A 22,786-nucleotide genomic window follows, 5' to 3' on the forward strand; every position below is an offset into this window, starting at 1 on the left:
GTTTTTCCGGCAGCTTTTATTTAGGCTCCATTTAATATCAGCCTGTTGGTAACCTTGATGCTAACCTGTTGGCTGGCAATAAAAAAGAACGATAAAATGCTTTCAGCTGTAAATGGTTCTGACTTGGCAAATGAGGAGTTTATCAGCTGCAGGTCATCGCTGATCAAGTGGGCAGAATGTATAAAATGAAGCCACTTGACAAATTTGCAAAGCAGTTTAGGGATTTTTGTTTTTCAGGGGAGCCTGCTTTGTCATTTTGAAAAGTAGTTCTGTTTTACAATTTCAGAATATAAGAGTCCATAAGACCATAAAACATAGTCACAGAATTAGGCCATTTGGCCATCGCGTCTGCTCCACCACTCAATCGTAGCTGATTCTCTTTTGCCCTCCTCAGCCCCACTGCCCAGCCTTCTCCCTGTAATCTTTGATGCTGTGTCCAGTCAAGAACCTATCAAGCTCTACCTTAAATACAGTCGACCTTCACTCATCCGACTACCTGTAATCCAGTTCCTTCAATGATCCGACACTTGATTAACGTGTGCACCCAATGACACGGCCTCCAAAGCTGCCTGTGGTAATAAATTCCACAAATTCACCACCCTCTGGCTCAAGAAATTTCTTCACACCTCTGCTTTAAATGAATGCCCCTCTATCCTGAGGCTGTGCCCTCTTGTCCCAGACTCCCCCACCATGGGAAATATCCTTACCACATCTACTCTCTCTCATCTACTCTTTCAACATCCGAGAGGTTTAAATAAACCCCCCTCCCCCCATCCTTCTAGATGTGAATACAGACCCAGAGCTATCAAATATTTCTCATATGGTAACCCTTTCATTCCCAGAATCATCCTTGTGACCCCCCTCTGAACCCTCTCCAATGCCAACATGTCTTTTCTTAGATGAGGAGCCCAGCTCTGTTCACAATACTCAAGGTGAGGCCTCACCAGTACCTTATAAATACTCAGCATCACGTCCCTGTTCTTGTATTCTAGACCTCTTGAAATGAATGCTAACATTGCATTTGCCTTCCTCACCACCAACTCTACCTATAAGTTAACCTTTAGGTTGTTCTGCACAGGGACTCCCAAGTCCCTTTGCATCTCAGATATTTGGATTTTCTCCCCACATAGAAAATAGTCAGCACATTTATATCTTCTACTAAAGTGCAGGAACATGCATTTCCCAGCATTGTATTTCATTTGCCACTTTCTTGCCCATTCTCCTACTCTGTATAAGTCCTCCTGCATCCTACCTGTTTCCTGAACACTGCCTGCTCCTCGAACAATCTTCATATCATCTGCAAACTTGGCAACAAAGCCATCTATTCCATCATCTAAATCACCTTTACTCAGTATAAAAAGAAGTTGTCCCAACACTGAACCCTGTGGAACACCACTAGTCACTGGCAGTCAACTAGAAAAGGATCCTTTTATTCCCACTTGGTGCCTCCTACCAATTAGCCAATGCTCTAGCCATGCTCGTAACTTTCCTGCAATACCATGGGCTTTTAACTTAGTAAGCAACCTCATGTGTGGCACCTTGTCAAAGGCCTTCTGAAAGACCAAATATACAACATCCACTGCATTCCCTTTATCTATCCTACGTGTAATCTCCTCAAAGAATTCCAACAGGATTGTCAGGCAAGACCTTCACTTAAGGAAACCATGCTGACTTTGTCCTATATTGTCCTGTGTCACTAGGTACTCCATAACCTCATCCTTAACAATTGACTCTTAACATCTTCCCAACCACTGAAGTCAGACTAACTGGTTTGTAATTTCCTTTCTTAAAGGGTGGAGTAACAATTGCAGTTTTCCAGTCCTCCTTGCACCATGCCAGAGTCCAATGATTTTTGAAAGGTCATTACTAATGCCCCCACCATCTGTACTGCTACCTCTTTTCAGGACCCTAGTGTGCAGTTCACCTGGTTCTGGTGACTTATATACCTTTAGGTCTTTCAGCTTTTTGAACACCTTCTCCTTTGTAAGAGTAACTGCACTCACTTCTCTTCTGTCACACCCTTCAACACTGCTAATGTCTTCCACAGTGAAGAATGATGCAAAATACTCATTTAGTTCATCTGCCATCTCCTTGTCCCCCGTTATTATTTTTCCTGCCTCATTTTCTAGTGATCCTGTATCCATTCTCATCTCCATTTTGTTTTTTACATATTTGAAAAATCTTTTACTATCCACTTTGATATTGCTTGCCAGCTTGTTTTCATATTTCATCTTTTCCCTCCTAATGATTCTTTTTGTTGCTCTCTGTAGGGTTTTGAAAGCTTCCCAATACTCTGTCTTCCCATTAATTTTTGCTTTGTTGTATGCCCTCTCTTTTGCTTTTACATTAGCTTTGACTTCCATTGTCAGCCACGGTTGTACTATTTTGCCATTTGAGTATTTCTTCAGTTTTCGAATACATCTATCCTGCACCTTCCTCAATTTTCCCAGAAACTCATACCATTGCTGCTCTGCTGTCATCCCTGCCAGCATCTCCTTCCAATTTACTTTGGCCATCTCCTCTCTCATAGCACTGTAATTTCCTTTACTTCACTGAAATCCTGTTATGTCAGACTTTACTTTCTCCCTATCAGATTTCAAGTTGAACTCAATCATATTGTGATCACTGCCTTCTAGGGGTTCTTTTACCTTAAGCTCCCTAATCAACTCATGGAAAAATATAGCACAGATACAGGCCCTTCAGCCCCATGACTCTATGCGAACCGTGGTACCTACCCAGCTAGTCCCAATGTCCTGTATTTGGCCCACATCCCTCTCAGACCTGCCCCTCCATGTATCTATCTAAGTGCTTCTCAAATAATATAATGCACCTGAGTCAACCACTTTCCCTGGCAGTTTATTTCATATACTCATTGCCCTCTGCTTGAAGAAGTTACCTCTCAGTTCCCTTTTAAATCTTTCCATTCTCACCCTCAGTCTATGCCCTCTAGTTTTGATCTCCTCAACTTGGATGAAAGTTCAAAGTAAAATTTATTATCAGAGTACACACATGTCATCATATACAATCTGGAGATTCCTGTTCTTTGGGCATACTTAGCAAATCTATAGAAGAGTAACTGTAAACTGTAAACATCAGGAACTGTTAACTGTAAACAAACTGTGCAAATGCAGATATAAATAAATAGCAATAAATATTGAACATGAAATAACAATAAAACAGAGTCCTTAACTGAGTGTGGCTATCCCCTTTTGTTAAAGACCTTTACCATCCACCTTATCGATACCTCTCATAATTTTAAATAGCTCCATAAGGTTGCTCCTCATTCTCCTGTGTTCCAGGAAATAAAGACCTTGTCTGACCAGCCTCTCCCTACAACCCATGCTCTCAACTCCTGCAACATTCTTCTAAATATTTTTGCAAAGGATACCTTGATACCTTGAACACATATTTTGGGTTCAGTGGTATTCTTCCCAACCTCTTCAGGTTCTACAGTGACTCATCCCACACAGTCTGCAGAATCTGCTGCTAATGGTATAATGTAGTGTGATGGCAGAAGAGAATGCACAGAGTTGTCTTTCTAGACATGTAAACTGTATCATGTGGTGTTTGCATAAGTCTTCTTGCAGTTTCAAGAATGAAGAGAGCAGATATAAATTCATCTTCTTCTATACCCTTCCATCAAAGACAATGATTGTCCAGTGATTAAATTATATTTTGTTCATAGTGGAATTGGTGGATGTGAGTTCATTTGCAACATCAAAGAGAAGTTTGGTAAGTATGTAAATGGATGGGAGGGATATGGAGGACTATTATCTAGAGTTCAATTCTGCCATCCCAAGCCACAAACAAAATTCACTCGAACCTCTTTTTTTATCAAACCAATTTCTATGGACATATGGTTGAAGCTATCCTGACTAGTTGTATCGAGGTCCGGTACAGCAGTTTGAATGAGCTCGAATGTGAGGAGCTGCAGAATGTAGTGAATTCTTGCCCAATAAGTCATGGGCACATCCCTTCCCACCACTAACAGCATTTACAGGAGGCATTAACTCAAAAAGGCAACATCTAGCATTAAAGGTCCCCACCATCCAGGCCAGGCCAATTTTTGCAGCTACCATTGGGTGGGAGGTACAGAAGCCTGAAGTAAACCAGCTTCAGGAACAGCTACTTTCCTTCAACCATTTGGTCCTTGAACCCACCAATAAAAGCCTTATTGACTTTGACCACCTTGCACTCAGTCAGTCAGTCAGTGTATGCCGTCCCGAATCGGGGGTTGGCAGCTATGCACCTCCATCTTCTTCGATCTTGTGATAGCACCAAGTACAGCCTCTCCTCCAGTTTGTTCTCGCTGGCCATCTTGGCACCGCCCGCCACCGCCCCCGCCGAACTCGAGCCCGAGGCCGTGTCGGCCTCCAGCCGTGGCCACTTCTTTGAGCTCGGCCCTTCCTTAGGCGGAGGCCCTGGGCAGGTCCAGGCACACGGTGTAGCGCCCAAGTTCATCATGTCTCTTCTAAGTGCAAAGCATACAATTCGTAGATACGTGGTGAGGCTTTAATCTCTTCCACGGAAGAAGGCTGTTGGCTCACAAGGAACTCATCCACCCTTTGTCTGGTCTTGTTTTTTCAGTCCTGCTAGGTGTCCTCACAGCCTCCTCACCAGACTAAGTCTGGTGGGGGAGCTGGCCCAAGTCATTGACCACTCAACCACGGCCCCTGGCCGAACGCCGGGTGCCCGCCCCCCCGCCGAATCTCTCCGAGTGTCTGGTGCCCGACGGAAAACCATGGTCAAGCGGCTGGTGACCAAACTGGAACTTTGCACTAAGATGGACTTTTTTTGTGGTCTAATTGTGCTTTCTTGTAAAAATTGTGTATACATTATGTTTAATTTATGTTTTTCTTGTGACTGCTGCTTATATGATGCTATGTGCCTGCAATGCTGCTGCAAGTGTTCCATTGCAGTTGTGCATATGACAATAGACTCAACCTTGACTTAAACTCAGTCATTGAACTGCAGTACGCATAGGTCCAGAGGGTAAGCTCTAAGTCATCATTGACTGTCTTAAGCTTCCACTGCTGGACATTGTGTTACCAACAATAAGAGACAAAATGAGAGTCTGGAAAAATTAGGTCACTTTCCATATAATGGAGCCACCTCATAGCAAAGGCAGACTTTAATGATAAGGTTGCTTTCAGTTATCAGCACAGCCTTTTACATTAGCATAAAAAGGTTTTTTGATGCTGATGGCCCAAAGCTTATGGTCTACTGGGCAGCATTAAACCTTACACATTCGTACGGTGCTGAGGTATGAGTGACCTACAGCAGGTACTTTAAAGTACGGGTGAGGGGCGTTGCCAATGTTGCCACTGCAAAATCCTCAAAATCTTTTGGTAGGATAAACAAATGAACATCTGTGTTCTCGTCCAGACCCACACCCTCATCATTGAAGCTTTAATTACATTCATTTGGCTCCAGAGGTCAAGCTACTTTACTTACATGACTGACAGCAGATTTAAGAAACAGAGACGCTACCCTGAACTTCGTCGGTGACAAGACGTTACTGGGAGTACAGGAAACAATTCAAAGCTATCCTCTCAAAATCTCAGGGAATACCTCACACCTGCCATCCTAGAATGGGTCCACGTGCTCTTCAGGTACTCAAGTATGTGGAACCCTGGTGTAAACACTGGAAGGAATGCACCAACTCCCATATATCCATCCACACTAGCATCTCCTGTTCCCCCTGTGGCAAAATCAATGGTCTCACATTGATTTCAGCCATGTCAGAACTCACAGAAATGGAGTGGAAGCAAATCATCCCCAATCACCAATGAAGTGGAATATAGATGAAGAGTTTCTGATCCCCGTGACCTATTTATACACTGTGCTCATTACACTTTGCCATTGAAAGAAAGATTCATTTACTCCTATTCTGTTTTCTGTTATCCTGCTGGCCATAAATTCAAGCAACATGTACTTGCCAGTCCACGAGCTTTTATTTTCTGCAATAATCTTTGATGTGACACCATGTCAAATACCTTTGGGAAATCTTAATACATCCATCAGTTCAACTTAATCCACAGCACATGTTACTTCCTCAAGGAACTCCAATATTCTACTTATTTTCTGTTTGTGATCGAGAACCGTGCTGTGTTCCTGTTGTTTATTACCTTGTGTTTCGATTTACAACCTGCTCCTCTCTGTCCGATTTTCTGGTATGAGTACTAGATGGTCTTTTCAAAAGCTTAATTGCACAGAAAATGGCTATAGTAAATCTGACCTGTGCACTTAAGGTCACAAAATACTGTTCCCTTTCCCAGAGCAAGGCTTTGGGATTTTCTTTTGACTGTTGGCTACATCATATATTGAACACACACAAAATGCTGGAGGAACTCAGCAGACCAAGTAGCATCTATGGAAAAGAGTAAACATTCGGCGTTTCAGGCCAAGGCCCTTCATCATTTGTGTGTATCGCTTTGGATTTCCAGCATCTGCAGATTTTTCGTATTGTGTACCTTATACATTGGTGATTCCCGAAGGAAGGATACTTCTGACACTTGTAGCTACCATCTCTATGGAAGCTGTAACCTTGCCACCCAATGTATAAATGAGGCTGCTTTGCCCATAGACTAGACTGGATGGTCTAGACTAGACTAGATGGTCTTTTGGACCATCCCAGAGGAGGTTTATGAGAATGATTTGGGAGTGAAATATTTAAGGTATGAGGAGTGTTTGACGGCTCTGGGCCTGTACTCAGTGAAGCTTAGAAGAATGAGGGGGATCTCACTGAGACCCATAGAATATTGAAAGGCATAGATAGAGTGAATGTGGAGAGGATATTTTCTATAGTGGAGAAGTCTAGAATAGACAGCCTCAGAATAGAGGGCTGTCCTTTTAGAACAAAGATGAGAAGGAAGTTCTTTAGCCAGAGGGTGGTGAATCCGTGGAATTCTTTGCCATGAATAGCTATGGAGATGAGGTCATTGGGTGTATTTAAAGAGAAGGTTGATGGGTTCTTGAATAGTAAGACCATCAAAGTTTACAAGAAGCAGACAGAAGAATGGGATTGACAGAGATAGTAAATCAGCCATGATGGACTGGTGGAGCAGACTCGATAATCTGAATGGTGTAATTCTGCTCCTATGTCTGATATGGAAATTCAGAGTGTGATCTAAAGGCTCTTCAGCATTGCAGTGGCCTAATGGATGCTTTAGCACAATGTGCAATCACTTACTCTTTCTCCCACCTTCTGACTGTGAGCTTTGAATATATAGATCTTTACTATGCCAAACGGGTGTTGGCTGATACAGTATTTTAATTACCAAACCAACTCTGCATGTGGGCTATTAAATTAACAAATGTGCAGAATCCTTTAGTGCCATTTTCTGTGACATTAATGTTGCACAGCTCGGCAGAAATGGTGCTCGGTGTTGGACAGCTGGTCGGAGGCTCGGAATTTTCGGATGGACTTGGAGTCAGACTGTGGTCGGATGCTTCCAGGATGCTGCATCGGCAAGTTGGTGGCGCTGGAGATTTACCGTCTGCGTGCGACGATGGGACTTTTGAGAGACTTCGAGACTTTTACCGTGTCATGGTCTGATTTTATCAAATTACGGTAGTGCTTTGCACTGTTGTAACTATATGTTAAAATTATGTGGTTTTGTTAGTTTTTAAGTCGGTTTGTCATGTGTTTCCGTGATATAATTTTGGAAAAACACTGTATCATTTCTTAATGCATGCATTACTAAATGACAATAAAAGAGGACTGTGTGTCCTCATAATCTAATCTAATCTAATAATAATTACAACATGGAGGCAGGCCCTTTGCCCTACCAATCCATGCCAGCCATCAAGTACTCATTTAAATCTAATCCTCTTGCAATCCCATTTTTATTCTCCACATATTTACATCAACTTCACCCAGATGATACCTCTCTGACATCTTTGGAGATGGGAGGAAACTGGAACACCTGGAGGAAATCTATGCAGTCACGGATAGAACATGCAAACTCAAACACACAGCACTGGATGCCAGAAGTTTGGCTAGTGATTGGAAGTTCTGCTTTCTGAGAGGATAAGAATGTTGTTGATGTTAGCCTTCATAATAAACTGATTATGTACTCCCATTTTGCAGGGACACTCATTGAGCTGGCAAACAATGCTCCTGCAAGAGTTCCCAAAATTAATCCCTTAGATCAAATTTCAAGTTCAAGTTCAAGTTTATTTGTCTATCTATGAATATAGTCAAATGATAAAGTGTTACTCAGGGGCCAAGGTGCAAAACATAGTACTAACAGTCATACACAGCACAAGGCACACATACCACATATAAGATTGTAGTAAAATATAGTCACACATATAACAAAATATAGCGTAGGTCCCTGAGTCCATGAATGTTGTAGTGGTCTGCAGTCGAACACAATGCAACTTGTCTTCTGCTAAGCGAACACTGGGGGCAGGATTGACTCCAGCTTGGACTCTGTACCACCCCACTTCCAGTGGAGGACAGCGATTCTGATGCCTCTTTTCTGGGCAGCTGTAAGCAGTCGACACTGCGACTTGAGGCCTAGTCCTTGCTCCAACTGAGGCCTCGTAACTCCCCTGCCATCTACCAATAAACCAGTGAAGCGGACTTGCAACATTCCACATTAACAATGTCTAACAGGGTCTTACAATCACAAGCAAAACGATTAATATAATCACTCACTGTTAGAGTGCACACCACCTTTGCACACTGACTCTTCCAACACCTCTCTGACACAGGCAGCAGCACGATTCACACCAAGTACAGCTCCTTCAGTTTCTCCGCCAATGAGAAACTTGCTGATGGAGTAGACCTGCAGTACTTTAAGCTCTTAATGTCCATTTTGGTTTTGTGATTGTAAAAATATGTTTTAAAAAGACCAAAACAGCTTTGGTTGGCCCCATAGAAGCTGCTGTATTCGAGCTTGCCACCATCTTACTGGAAGGGTTTCATCTGATTCACTTGGTGATTCTGTGACTGGAAATTTATTGAAGCTCAGTATTTCATGACGTTCTGCAAGTACTGAGTCCTCTGCTATTTATGATATATATATAATTGACCTGGATGATAAGGTAGATGGGTGGATTAATGCAGTGGTCCCCAACCACCACCGGGCCGCAAAGCATGTGCTACCAGGCCACGAGGAAACGATATGATTTGGCAACGTGACTGTGTTGTTGACTTACTGGCTGGCACCTTCTTGCCTAGACTCTTGGCAGCAGAAATATTGCCAAATGTAACTGACCAAGAAACATTTTTCTTAAAGGAAAACGTTTTAGAAAAAGGATGGTATGTAATTTTCGTGCAGATAATTTTAGCATGTAAAAAAGCCAGGAAAAAGCCCAAAAGCCAAATGAATTTTCTGACGCCAACCAAATTGGAAAAAAGCCAGATTTCTGGAATTGGAAACCCAATCTGGTATCCCTGTATGAGTCAGCTGCACCTTTCCTCATTCCCTATCACACACACTGTTGAACTTGAACACACGCGAGGTCATTACCCACACGTCATCCATGTCAGCACGGGAAGAAGATCAACTCTTCAAGCTGGCAAATGACAGCGGACTGAAAAGTATGTTTTGACATAACACCTCTGCTGGCATGCTGGATCAAAGTCTAGGCTGAATGTCCTGAGGTAGCCACAAAAGTGCTGAAAAAATGGCTTCCATTTCCGACATCATATCTCTGTGAAGCGAAATAGACTGGACATAAGGAACCCCCTTCGAGTATCGCTGTCTCCCATCACCCCTCGATGAGACTGTCTTGTTGCAGGGAAACAAGCCCAGGGCTCCCACTGATTCAGTGATATAAGTGTGTTGCAATGATTTTGTATGCTCATATGAGGAAAATATGCGCTGTGTGTTTAATATTAAATTCGTTAGATAAACCCTTTTAGAAATGAAATTGAGTCTATTAGCCACATATACGTGACCTATCACCTATATTCTGGTTGTGATTAACACAGCCCCCCCCCCCCGTCAGCCAGTATGCAAGAATATTGTCAATATTAAACCGATCCGCGGTGCAAAAAAGCTTGGGGACCCCTGGATTAATGCGTTTGCAGGTGGTATGAAGAATGGTAGTGGTGTGGATCGTGCAAAAGACTGGCAAAGTGTACAGTAGGATGTCAATCATTTGCAGATATGGGTGGAGGAATAGCAGATGGAGCTTAACCTGGCCAAATGTGAAGTTTTGCACTCTGGGAGGGCAAATGTAAAGAAACAGTACACTGTTAATAGCAAGACCCTCTAATGGTGTTGATGTACAGAGGGATCTTGGAGTCCAAGTCCATAGCTCCCTGAAAGTGCCCATGCAGGTTGATAAAGTGATAAAGAAGGCAGATAGCATACTTACCTTTATTAGTCAAGAAACTGAATTGATGAGCAGTAGCCTCCTCCCTGATGAGAGTGAGACAAACTGTGTAAGAGCAAGGTGCACGGGTTCCTTCATGATGTTACTGGCTCTTTTCTGGCACCTTTTTGTGTATATGTCCCTGATGGTGGGTAAGTTGGTGTTGGTGATGCATTAGGCAGTTTTGGCTACCCATGATAGAGCCTTCCTTCAATGCTGCAGTTCTGTTTAAATGTCTAATATTAGAGGCATTTAAGGTGAAAGAGTAAGTTCAAAGGAGATGTCTGGGCAAGTTTTCTTTACACTGAGAGTCAAGACAAGTCAAGTTTATTGTCATTTAACTATATACATGTATATAATGTATATAACTATATAAGGTACAGTATATAGAAACGAGAAGGTTCTCCGAACCGGAATGTAAAGCACAGTAGTACACTTAACACACATAACACATGATAACTTATGGAGGTAAGGATAAAACTTACAGATGTATCGCACATAAATAACAAAATAAGATGCATTAATATTAAATATTGTAAGGTACAGAACAGATTAACCAGTGATACTTTGAAGACGATGTTGCAGGGAGTTCAGAAGCCTAATGGCCTGGGGGAAGAAACTGTTTCTCGTCCTGACCATTCTTGTTTTATGCATCGGAGTCTCCTGCCTAATGGTGGAAAGTCAAAGAGGATGCTGGATGGATGGGTGGGATCCTTGCTAATACTAAGGGCCCTACGAATGCAGTGCTCCTGATAAATCTTCTGGATGGATGGTAGGGAGACCCCTATGATCCTCTCTGCTGTTCTGCAAAGGACTGTGAGGAACATTTGTTCCGATGCTCGACTGATCCCATACCAGATGGAGAGTGGTTGTTGCTTGGAATTCTCTGCCTTAGGGCAAAAGGTAACAGAGATATTCAAGAAGCTGTTAGGCAGGAACATGAATATGCAGGAATTGGAAGAACCTGGACATTGTGTAGGCAGAAGTGATTAGTTTAGCTGGGCACTTCATTACTAATTGAATTATTTCAGCACACATGTGGGCCGATGGTCCTACTCCTATGCTGTACTCTTCCATGGTCCATTTTCTATTCCCAGCTGCAGACAATCTGATCGTTTATGGCTTGGGTTTCATTTATCTGAACGTCCCTTATCTCGCTGCGGCCCTGAGAGACAGGGCATTTAGACAGTCAAACAAAGCGTCTGAAGTTTCACTTTGGGGAGTGGATTGCGATTGTGGATGACCAAAGTGCTTTTTGATAGAAATACTTTATTTTAATTATAATATTTTAAAATTAATCTCATCCTTTATGATAGATGATAGAGACATTCTGTTCCCACTGGTATTATATATTTATTAATGTACTGAGCTGTCTCACACTGTGACTTTCCTGACAGGTGCTTGCTCTCATTACATTTGCTTGCAGAAAATTCTTTAATTTGAAATATATAATGAGGCTTTAAATTTGCAAAACCCATTCCTGACAATTGACAAAATGAACTGGTGAGCCATTGGTGTGTGTTCTCCTTAGTGAATGATTAAACACTCTTGTAAAGCTCAAAATAGAGACAAGGAACAGATGGAGAGGTAATAGAAAAGAATCTTGGTGATAGCTCGGTACCACTCAACCACCATGTCTGGTTTGACTCCAGGAATGACACACAGTGTACCGCTGCAAAACATCCCTTTGTCACAGTGTAGCTTCCCATGTCAATAGAGTTTTCAAATCTGCAGAGAGTTGTACTATTTATACATGTATCCTCAAAGTGAATTCAATGATGTGGCATCAACTTATATACAAATTTGTTTTGCTTTTGTCGTATATGGAAATGTTAAAACCGAGTGATTTTTTTCCTTTGCATTGGTAGATTGCACATTCTCTGAATACTAACCTATACCATCCCTGAGTTTTTTTATTTACTTCCTACAAAAGCCTTTTATATCTTGCATATAGCACGTATTATTTTTGCAGGGCTATTATTAAGGAGACCTGGCTGGTGGCGTAGTGGCATCAGCGTCGGACTTCGGGACAAAAGGTCCCGGGTTTGAATCCAGCCAGCCGGCTCCCCTGAACGCTTTCCATCCGTGCTGAGTTACAAGCTGGTGATCTCTTTGGAAATTCACCTGGCAGAAGGCAATGGCAAACCACTGCTGTAACTTGCCTCGTACGCGATTCCTCACTACGTCAGAGAAACGTGGAGGGAAATCGCCTGCTAACCGGAGAAACTCCGGATGCGACGTACCTTTCCTTTTATTATTAAGGATTTGCAGGTGTGATTTTGCTTTTACATTGTTGTAACTAGGCATTATCGTAACTTTCATCTATAGAATCATGACCAAAGACCAGTAGTCTACATTCACAGTACAGTACAAGCACTTCAGCCCAAGATGCTGTGCCAGACCTTTAAACTACACCAAGATCAATATCCTTTCCACATAGACTTCAATTTTACTTTTATGCATGTGAAGAAATCACATCCTTAAGAGTCTCCTAAATGCCCCAAAAGCAGGGGTGGCCAACCTTTTACATTCTGTGCGTCAATTTTTTCACGCAGGAGTCCAGATGTGATTTTTTCACGCACGAGTTCTATATTAACATTTTTTACAAGAATTGAATGGGGGTACAAGAGTTGTATGGCACATCTGAACTCGTGAGTGAAAAAGTTGACGCATGAATGTAAAAGGTTGGCCACCACTGCCCTAAAGTATATGCCTCTACCTCTACCTCTATAGTGCATTCCTTTACTTACCTCACTCTTCATCAACATTCCTCAATTAAAATTATGTGCTCTCATATTAGCCATTGCCACCCTGCATGTCCACTCTGTCTCTGTCTCTTATCATCTTACACAGCTCTTATGTAGTCACATCTCATCTTCCTTCCCTCCAAAGGGAAAAACCCCTAGGTAGCTCAACCTTTCCTCATAAGATATGAGTTGTAAAATATAGGAAATTAACCAACAGGATATATGCTCCGGACCCAGGGAGTCTTCATTAAATTGCAGTTCATTAAAAGTTTCTACATTTAATACTTTGACTAGAATATTTTCATCTTTTGAAAGAGTATGTTTTATTGACCATGGTTAACTTTGTAAAGAAACATTTTGAATGAAAATTGACAATGTGGCATCTAATTAAATGCCCTACTCTGCAGATTTGTATTACATATACAGGCGACTCCAAACCATCCAGGGAACGAGTATGGCAGCTGGAAGCTCAGGGTACATCTCTATTGTCTCAGGAAACTCGGCTGCCAGGATGGACTCCTCTTCTGCTGTCCTCCTGGCTAATGTACAGTTTCTGGAAAATAAAACTGAGAATCTCAGAGTTAGACTACAGTACTGCAGGGATATCAGGGACTGTTGTGTACTCTGCTTCACAGAAACATGTGTCACCCCCAGCATTTCAGACACTGCGCGGGCTTCACCATCCACTGCATGGACTGGACAGTGGCGTCAGATAAAGGCAGAGGTGGCGATATTCGCTTCATGATTAACGCATTGTGGCAGTTAGATGTCATCTGTTCTACTTGCCAAAGAAGTTTTCTGCCATCATCCTGGTTGCAGTGTATATTCCACCACTGGCAAACGTCAAGCTGGCACTGGAGGAGCTGAGTACCATGTTCAACAGTCAGGACACAATGCACCCTGATGCCTAATGATCGTTATAGGGGACTTCAAGCAGAACAACTTGAAGATGTCTTTGATCATCTACCACCAACATGTCACCTGTGGATGTCAACACAATATTATTCCACCACTAAGAACGCTCATGGTGCCACTCCGTGCTCACACTTTGGAAAGGTTGTCCAAGTCTGGTCACAACACGACTGCAAAGGCGTGGTCAGGGAGGTGGAAGGGTGTTTACAGGACTGCTTTGAATTCCTGGACCATGTTCTGGGATTCAGCTTTGGATTTGAATAAATATGTCACTGCTGTCACTGACTTCTTCAAGAACTGTGCAGAAGAGTGCGTTTCTTTGAGAATGTACTGAAATTTCTCAAACTAGAACCTAAGGAGGAAACAGGAGATCTACAGTCTGCTGAGAGCAAAATCTGTGATGTTCAAGGCAGCTAGCTCAGAACTCTATAACAAGGTCAGGTACGACCCATGAAAGGCCATTGTAAGAGCGAAAAGGCAAATTCATCTGAAATTAGATACAATTGGATCCATAACAACTGTGGTAGCGTTTGCACACCATTGCTTCCTATAAGGCAAATCCTGACAGTATGAATAGCAGTGTTGAAACAAGAGAAAATCTGCAGATGCTGGAAATCCAAGCAGTCCTGCTGAAGGGCTTCGGCCTGAAACATTGACTGTATTCTTTTCCATAGATGCTGCACTCACAACACGCTGGAGGAACTCAGCAGGTCAGGCAGCATCCGTGGAAAAGATCAGTCAACGTTTCGGGCCGGAACCCTTCGTCGGGACTGAAGAGGGAAGGGGCAGAGGCCCTATAAAGAAGGTGGGGGGAGGGTGGGAAGGAGAAGGCTGGTAGGTTCCAGATGAAAAACCAGTAAGGGGAAAGATAAAGGGGTGGGGGAGGGGAAGCAGGGAGGTGATAGGCAGGAAAGGTGAAGAAGGAATAGGGGAAAACACAATGGGTAGTAGAAGGAGGCGAAACCATGAGGGAGGTGATAAGCAGCTGGGAAGGGGGCAGAGTGAAATAGGGGTAGGGGAAGGGAGGGGAGGGAATTACCAGAAGTTGGAGAATTCTATGTTCATACCAAGGGGCTGGAGACTACCTAGATGGTATATGAGGTGTTGCTCCTCCAACCTGAGTTTAGCCTCATCATGGCAGTAGAGGAGGCCATGTGTGGACATATGCGAATGGGAATGTGAAGCAGAGTTGAAGTGGGTGCCAACCGGGATATCCTGTCTGTTGTGGCGGACGGAGTGGAGGTGCTCGACGAAGCGGTCCCCCAATCTGCTTCTGGTTTCACCGATGTAGAGGAGGCCGCACCGGGAGCACCGGATGCAATAGATGACCCCAACAGACTCACAGGTGAAGTGTTGCCTCACATGGAAGGACTGTTTGGGGCCCTGAATGGTGGCAAGAGAGGAGGTGTAGGGACAGGTGTAGCACTTACGCTTACAGGGATAAGTGCCGGGTGGGAGATCCATGGGGAGGGACATGTGGATCAGGGAGTCACGGAGGGACCGATCTCTGCGGAAAGCAGAGAAGGGTGGAGAGGGAAAGATGTGCTTAGTGGTGGGTTCCTGTTCAAGGTGGCAGAAGTTGCGGAGGATAGTGTGCTGGATCTGGAGGCTGGTGGGGTGGTAAGTGAGGACAAGGGGAACTCTGTGCCTGTTGTGGCGGGAGGATGGGGGTGAGGGCTGAAGTGTGGGAAATGGAGGAGATGTGGGTGAGGGCATCATTGATAATGGCGAAAGGGAATCCACGATCCTTAAAGAAAGAAGACATTTGAGATGTCCTGGAACGGAAAGCCTCATCCTGGGAGCAAATGCGGTGGAGACAGAGGAATGGGGAATAGGGAATGGCACTTTTGCATGTGGCAGGGTGGGAAGAGGTGTAGTCTAGGTAGTTATGAGAGTCACACTAACTCTCTGTGAATCTGTGAGTGAATCCCCACAGCATCTAGAGCTCCTGTGATCTCTGTCTCAGAGACTGATCTTGGAACATCTTTCAAGGGCTGAATCCTTGCAAGGCATCAGGCCCTGAAGATGTACCTAGCAGGCCACTGAAAACCTGAGCCAACCAACAGACTGGAGTGTTCAAGAGCTTCTTCAATCTCTCCACTGTTACAGTCTGAGGATCCCAGCTACTTCAAAAGGGCAGAAATCAGACCGGTGCCCAAGAAGAACAGGGTAAGTTGCTTCAATGACTATTGAATGGGAGCACTCTAGCCTTCTACGCTAATGAGATTGTTTATGTCTAGAATTATCTCCTATTTGAACAAGAACTTGGGCACGCTGCCATCACTTATCGCCAGAAGAGCCCTATAGTGGACATAATCTAACTGGCTCTCCACTCTGCTTTGGAGCACCTAGCCAACAGCAAAACATACATCAAGCTGCTGTTTATCAATTACAATGTGGTGTTCAATTACATTATCCCTCCAGTATTAATCACCAAGCTTCTAAATTTGTACCTCTGTACTTCCCTCAGCAACAGGATTCTCAGCTTCCTTATTGAAGTCAGAACAGGTCAGTGATAGCATCTCCTCCTCACTGACAACCAACACAGGTGCTTGTGCGTGCTTACCCACCGCTCTTCTCTCTATATACTCATGAATGCACGGCTAAGGATAACTGAAATGCTATCTGTAACTTCACAGGTGACAGCACTGTTGTTGGTAATATCTCAGATGCCAGCAAAGAAGCGTACTGGTATGAGATAGATTAGCTTGTTGAGTGATGTTGCAACAGCAATCTTGCATTCAGTGTCAGCAAGGCCAAGGAATTGACTGTGAGTTTCAGGAAGGGGAAATCAGGTGTACATGGGCCACTCGTCATTGAAGCATCAGTGTGGAAGGGATGAACAGCCTTAACTGCCTGGGCGCCAACATGTTGGAGGGTCTGTCCCGGACCCGACAAATGCAATCAGGAAGATGGCACACCAGCAGTTCTTCTTCATAAGGAGTTTGAGATTTGCTATGTCACCAAAGACACTTGTAGACGTTTCTGGATGTACGATGGAAAGCATTCTGACTGGTTATGTCGCTGACTAGCATAGAGGCATAAATGCACAGGATTACAAGAGGCCATGGAAGGCTGTAGACACAACCAGCTCCATCACAGGCACAAGCATCTCCACTAAGAACAACTACCTCAAGAAGGTGACAGGGATGTTTTAATGGTTCATGATTTAGGACATGGCCTATTCTCATCACTGCTCAGGGAAATTTCACAGGATTCTGAAGACCCATACTCAATGATTCTAGAACTGCTTCTTCCCCTCCATAATCAGCTTTCTGAATGATCCATGAACAATAGTTAATTATTCCTCTCTTAGGTATTATATTTAATTTGCAATTGCAGTGATTTTATGTCTTTGCGCTGTACTGTTGCAACAAAATAACATACTTCCTGCCGTATAGAACAGTGACAATGAACCTGATTCTGACCCTGAGTCTGATTCTATCTGTTGGCATCACTCGTCTCTTCCTGATATGTGAATTTGAAGCCTCTTTCAATGTGGATTCTTTTTATTGTCCTAATTTTCTCATTTACATGTCTGAGGGAGTGACTAATTAAATAGAAGGGATTAATTAGACAATGTTGGTAACTGGTAGCTGGTAGCTCCCAAACCAGTGTTGATATTTCTAATTGCAGTTTTTTGGAAAAAATCTGACTGAACATTGTAATTCAAATATGATTGAGTGTTTTTTTTTGCTAGATGTTCTAATTATGAATGTAGCCTAACATTAATATAAGAGTTAACTACTACATAGGTTTGATGAGTTGTATAAATAATTTCAACTATCTTACTCAACCCCAGCTCCCTCCACTGAGCTACTGTACGTAAATATAATTGTGAAGATAGAATGTTGTTTTTCTCTAAGCTGGAAGAAAAGTATAATCAAAATAGGCTATTCACAAATTCACTGTTTTGTCTCAAAGGCATATGCATCACTGGGCAGCAAATTTAACTTAAAAGAAAAATCTCCACATTCCTCCCACAACAAAATACTGTGGGCACTGGAAATCTGCACTATGGATACCCGTGTTTTTTGGATGCAGCTCTCAAACTTCTGACCTGCACCATCAGTAAGGACACAATAAGGACAGAGGCAACAGAAAAAATGCAGTTTCCTCTCTAAATTGACACCATCCTCACTGGGAAATACATCATGACCCATTATTGTTGTTGGTCTAAACCCTGGAACTAAAAGGAAAGATGCTGACCAAGAATTGATAGAGTTGAGAAGGATTTCCAGTGCAAATGTGTCAAGGGTAGAGTTAGATGGTGTCATGGAAATGGAAAACTTTAGCAGAAAACTGTATTTTTTTTGAAGCTTACTACAGGGTCAACTGTGCCACATAGGCTGTGAATAGTCTAGTTCCATTATACTTTTCAGAAAGAGATTAGATATTAGGGTCGGGGAAATTTAAGTTAGTTAGAGGACATTTCTGCTCATCCATTACTGGATATTAGACAAGCAGTTTGATAATTTAGATGCTGCTTCTCTCTGAAAATGAAGAAAATAACTTTTAACCTAATATAATAACCAAACAATTTCTCTGTCTATATTGTAGTGGAGAAAAGTATTTCACAAGGACAATCTTAATTGCTTGGCTGTAATTGGTTTTGTAAGAGATAGTGTATTTTTTCTGTTATGTGGGTAATAGCAGCAACTCCATCCCTAGTGCCTCCTCTTGAACTAATGCAGTCCTGGAGAAGTGCCTCATCACTATGCCAGGTGCAGCTGAAAAGGGTGTTTCATGGTTTTGGAGATGATTCTGAATCGGGATTAAGAGTCTGCAGGTGGATGTCAGCACACTATACTGCATCTGTAGGTGGAAGGCGTATTTGATCGTATTTGATACTCTCTGTGTGAAGAAGTTTTTCCTACAGAGAGAGTGGTGAATCTGTGGAATTCTCTGCCACAGGAAACAGTTGAGGCCAGTTCATCGGCTATATTTAAGAGGGAGTTAGATATGGCCCTTGTGGCTAAAGGGATCAGGGAGTATGGAGGGAAGGCTGGTACAGGGTTCTGAGTTGGATGATTATCCATGATCGTACTGAATGGCGGTGCAGGCTCGAAGGGCCGAAGGGCCTACTCCTGCACCTATTTTCAATGTTTCTATGTCTGCACTGTGCAAAATAACAAATTTCATGACTAATGTCCGTGACAATAAACCTGATTCTCATTCTAATTCTGACAATTTTCCAGACATGTTGACTTTTACCAATGTTCCCGGCAGATTCCCTTTGATATCACACAAAATACCAACTTGCAAACACAAGAGACTGGCGATAATGAAATCTGCAGCAACCAAACAATTGCTGGCTCAGTGGGCCTAGCATCATCATTCAGAGGACCGAAACCATCAAATACACCTTCCACCTACAGATGCAGTATAGTGTGCTGATATCCACCTGCAGACTTTTAAAAACATGACAAATTACTATGATACAATAGTGAGTAAATAAATAAAGTAAAAGAGGACTAGTGAGGTAGTGTTCATTGGTTCATGGACCATTCAGAAAAGTAAATGTAGCATCATGCCACACTTGGTCACATGGGCTATGTAAATAAACTCTGCCACCTTTTGTCACTAGGTGCTGCTATTAGCAAGGTCATTACTACATAGCGGAACTGTTAAATACACTAGAAGAGTATGATGACACAAGATTTGTACTGCACGGCCATTTCAGTGTATGTAAATAATAATTTTGATGACAGTACATTTACATGATCTTCAACACCTCCATTCATATGAATATTTGGAAAACCATATGTCATATGTATTGAATTAAAAGAATTTTAATTTAAATTTTAGAAGGTTTTAAAATAATATACCTTAAAGACTGCAACTAGCGGGGCACTGTCTACGCTACCCCGAGCTACTTGCCAGCCTAGTCATCATACGGGAGCCCAAGCACGGGGGGGATGAACCCTGGGCACCATCCCAAGACTATGGTCAACACGCTCCTAGAAGACAGCGGCGCGGCTAATGTAGACGAACTGAACATACTAATGAGGGAGAGGGAGAAGTGGAGAGTCCGTCAACATCCCTGACGCTGACCCCCCTAGGCTTGAGTCGACGTAGTAGTAGTACCTTAAAATAAATTACATCAAGCAAACAAGAAGTTTAGTGAGCACATTCTTAATAAAAAATAATACCTGAAATGTTTCAGTGAGAAATTTTTGCCATTGTATATCGAATATATTGGTTGCAACAATGTTTTACCTGTCCTTAAAGGGCTTGAGTGGAAGACTTAATAGTAGAAAGGATATAAATATGAGTTAGATTATCATCAGTATTTCCACAGAAGTTCTCATTTCATTACCAAGTTTAAACTGAAACAGAAATCTTTGGCTACGTCTACACTACGCCGGATAATTTTGAAAACGAAGCTTTTTCTCTTCGTTTTGACCCTCCGTCCACACTAAAGCGGCATTTTCATCCCCTGAAAATGGAGATTTTCAGAAACGGTCTCCAGAGTGAATAAATCTGAAAACGCCTAATATCTGTTGTAGTGTGTATGGGGTAAATGGAGAGATTTAAAAATGCTGTCATGACAACACCATAACAACAATGCTTTTTCTGCTTCTGCTTGGTACATAGAAACATGGGAACATAGAAAATAGGTGCAGGGGTAGGCCATTTGGCCCTTCGAGCCTGCACCGCCATTCAGTATGATCAGGCTGATCATCCAACTCAGAACCCTGTATCTGCCTTCTCTCCATACCCCCTGATCCCTTTAGCCACAAGGGCCATATGTAACTCCCTCTTAAATATGGCCAATGAACTGGCCTCAACTGTTTCCTGTGGCAGAGAATTCCACAGATTCACCACTCTCTGTGTGAAGAAGTTTTTCCTCATCTCGGTTCTAAAAGGCTTCCCCTTTATCCTCAAACTATGACACCTCGTTTTGGACTTCCCCAACATCGGGAACAATCTTCCTACATCCAGCCTGTCCAATCCCTTTAGGATTTTATACATTTCAATAAGATCCCCCCTCAATCTTCTAAATTCCAGAGAGTATAAGCCTAGTCGATCCAGTCTTTCATCATATGAAAGTCCTGCCATCCCAGGAATCAATCTGGTGAACCTTCTTTGTACTCCCTCTATGGCAAGAATGTCTTTCCTCAGATTAGGGGACGAAAACTGCACACAATACTCCAGGTGTGGTCTCACCAAGGCCTTGTACAACTGCAGTAGTACCTCCCTGCTCCTGTACTTGAATCCTCTTGCTATGAATGCCAGCATACCATTCACCTTTTTCACCGCCTGCTGTACCTGCATGCCCACTTTCAATGACTGGTGTACAATGACACCCAGGTCTCGTTGCACCTCCCCTTTTCCTAATCGGCCACCATTCAGATAATAATCTGTTTTCCTGTTCTTGCCACCAAAGTGGATAACCTCACATTTATCCACAGTAAATTGCATCTGCCATGAATTTGTCCACTCACCTAGCCTACCCAAGTCACCCTGCATCCTCTTAGCATCCTCCTCACAGTTAACACTGCCGCCCAGCTTCGTGTCATCCGCAAACTTGGAGATGCTGCATTTAATTCCCTCGTCTAAGTCATTAATATATATTGTAAACAACTGGGGTCCCAGCACTGAGTCTTGTGGTACCCCACTAGTCACTGCCTGCCATTCTGAAAAGGTCCTGTTTATTCCCACTCTTTGCTTCCTGTCTGCCAACTAGTTCTCTATCCACATCAATACCATACTCCCAATACTGTGTGCTTTAAGTTTGCACACTAATCTCCTGTGTGGGACCTTGTCAAAAGCCTTTTGAAAATCCAAATATACCACATCCACTGGTTCTCCCCTATCCACTCTACTAATTACATCCTCAAAAACTTCTATGAGATTCGTCAGACATGATTTTCCTTTCACAAATCCATGCTGACTTTGTCCGATGATTTCACCGCTTTGCAAATGTGCTGTTATCACATCTTTGATAACTGACTCTAGCATTTTCCCCACCACCGATGTCAGGCTTACAGGTCTATAATTCCCCGGTTTCTCTCTCCCTCCCTTTTTAAAAAGTTACATTAGCCACCCTCCAATCCTCAGGCACTAATCCAGAATCTAAAGAGTTTTGAAAAATTATCACAAATGCATCCACTATTTCTTAGGCTACTTCCTTAAGCACTCTGGGATGCAGACCATCTGGCCCTGGGGATTTATCTGCCTTTAATCCCTTCAATTTACCTAACACCACTTCCCTACTAACATATATTTCCCTCAGTTCCTCCATCTCTCTAGACCCTCGGTCTCCTACTATTTCCGGAAGATTATTTATGTCCTCCTTAGTGAAGACAGAACCAAAGTAGTTATTCAATTGGTCTGCCATGTCCTTGTTCCCCATGATCAATTCACCTGTTTCTGACTGTAAGGGACCTACATTTGTCTTAACCAATCTTTTTCTTTTCACATATCTATAAAAGCTTTTACAGTCAGTTTTTATGTTCCCTGCCAGCTTTCTCTCATAATCTTTTTTCCCTTTCCTAATTAAGCCCTTTGTCCTCCTCTGCTGGACTCTGAATTTCTCCCAGTCCTCAGGTGTGCTGCTTTTTCTGGCTAATTTGTATGTTTCTTCTTTAGAATTGATACAATCCCTAACTTCCCTTGTCAGCCATGGGTGCACTACCTTCCCTGGTTAATTCTTTTGCCAAACTGGGATGAACAATTGTTGTAGTTCATCCATGCGATCTTTAAATGCTTGCCATTGCATATCGACCGCCAACCCTTTTAGTATCATTTGCCAGTCTATCTTAGCTAATTCACGTCTCATACCTTCAAAG

The sequence above is a fragment of the Mobula birostris genome, chromosome 7 (assembly GCF_030028105.1).
Source record: "Mobula birostris isolate sMobBir1 chromosome 7, sMobBir1.hap1, whole genome shotgun sequence".
Lineage (NCBI taxonomy): Eukaryota > Metazoa > Chordata > Chondrichthyes > Myliobatiformes > Myliobatidae > Mobula > Mobula birostris.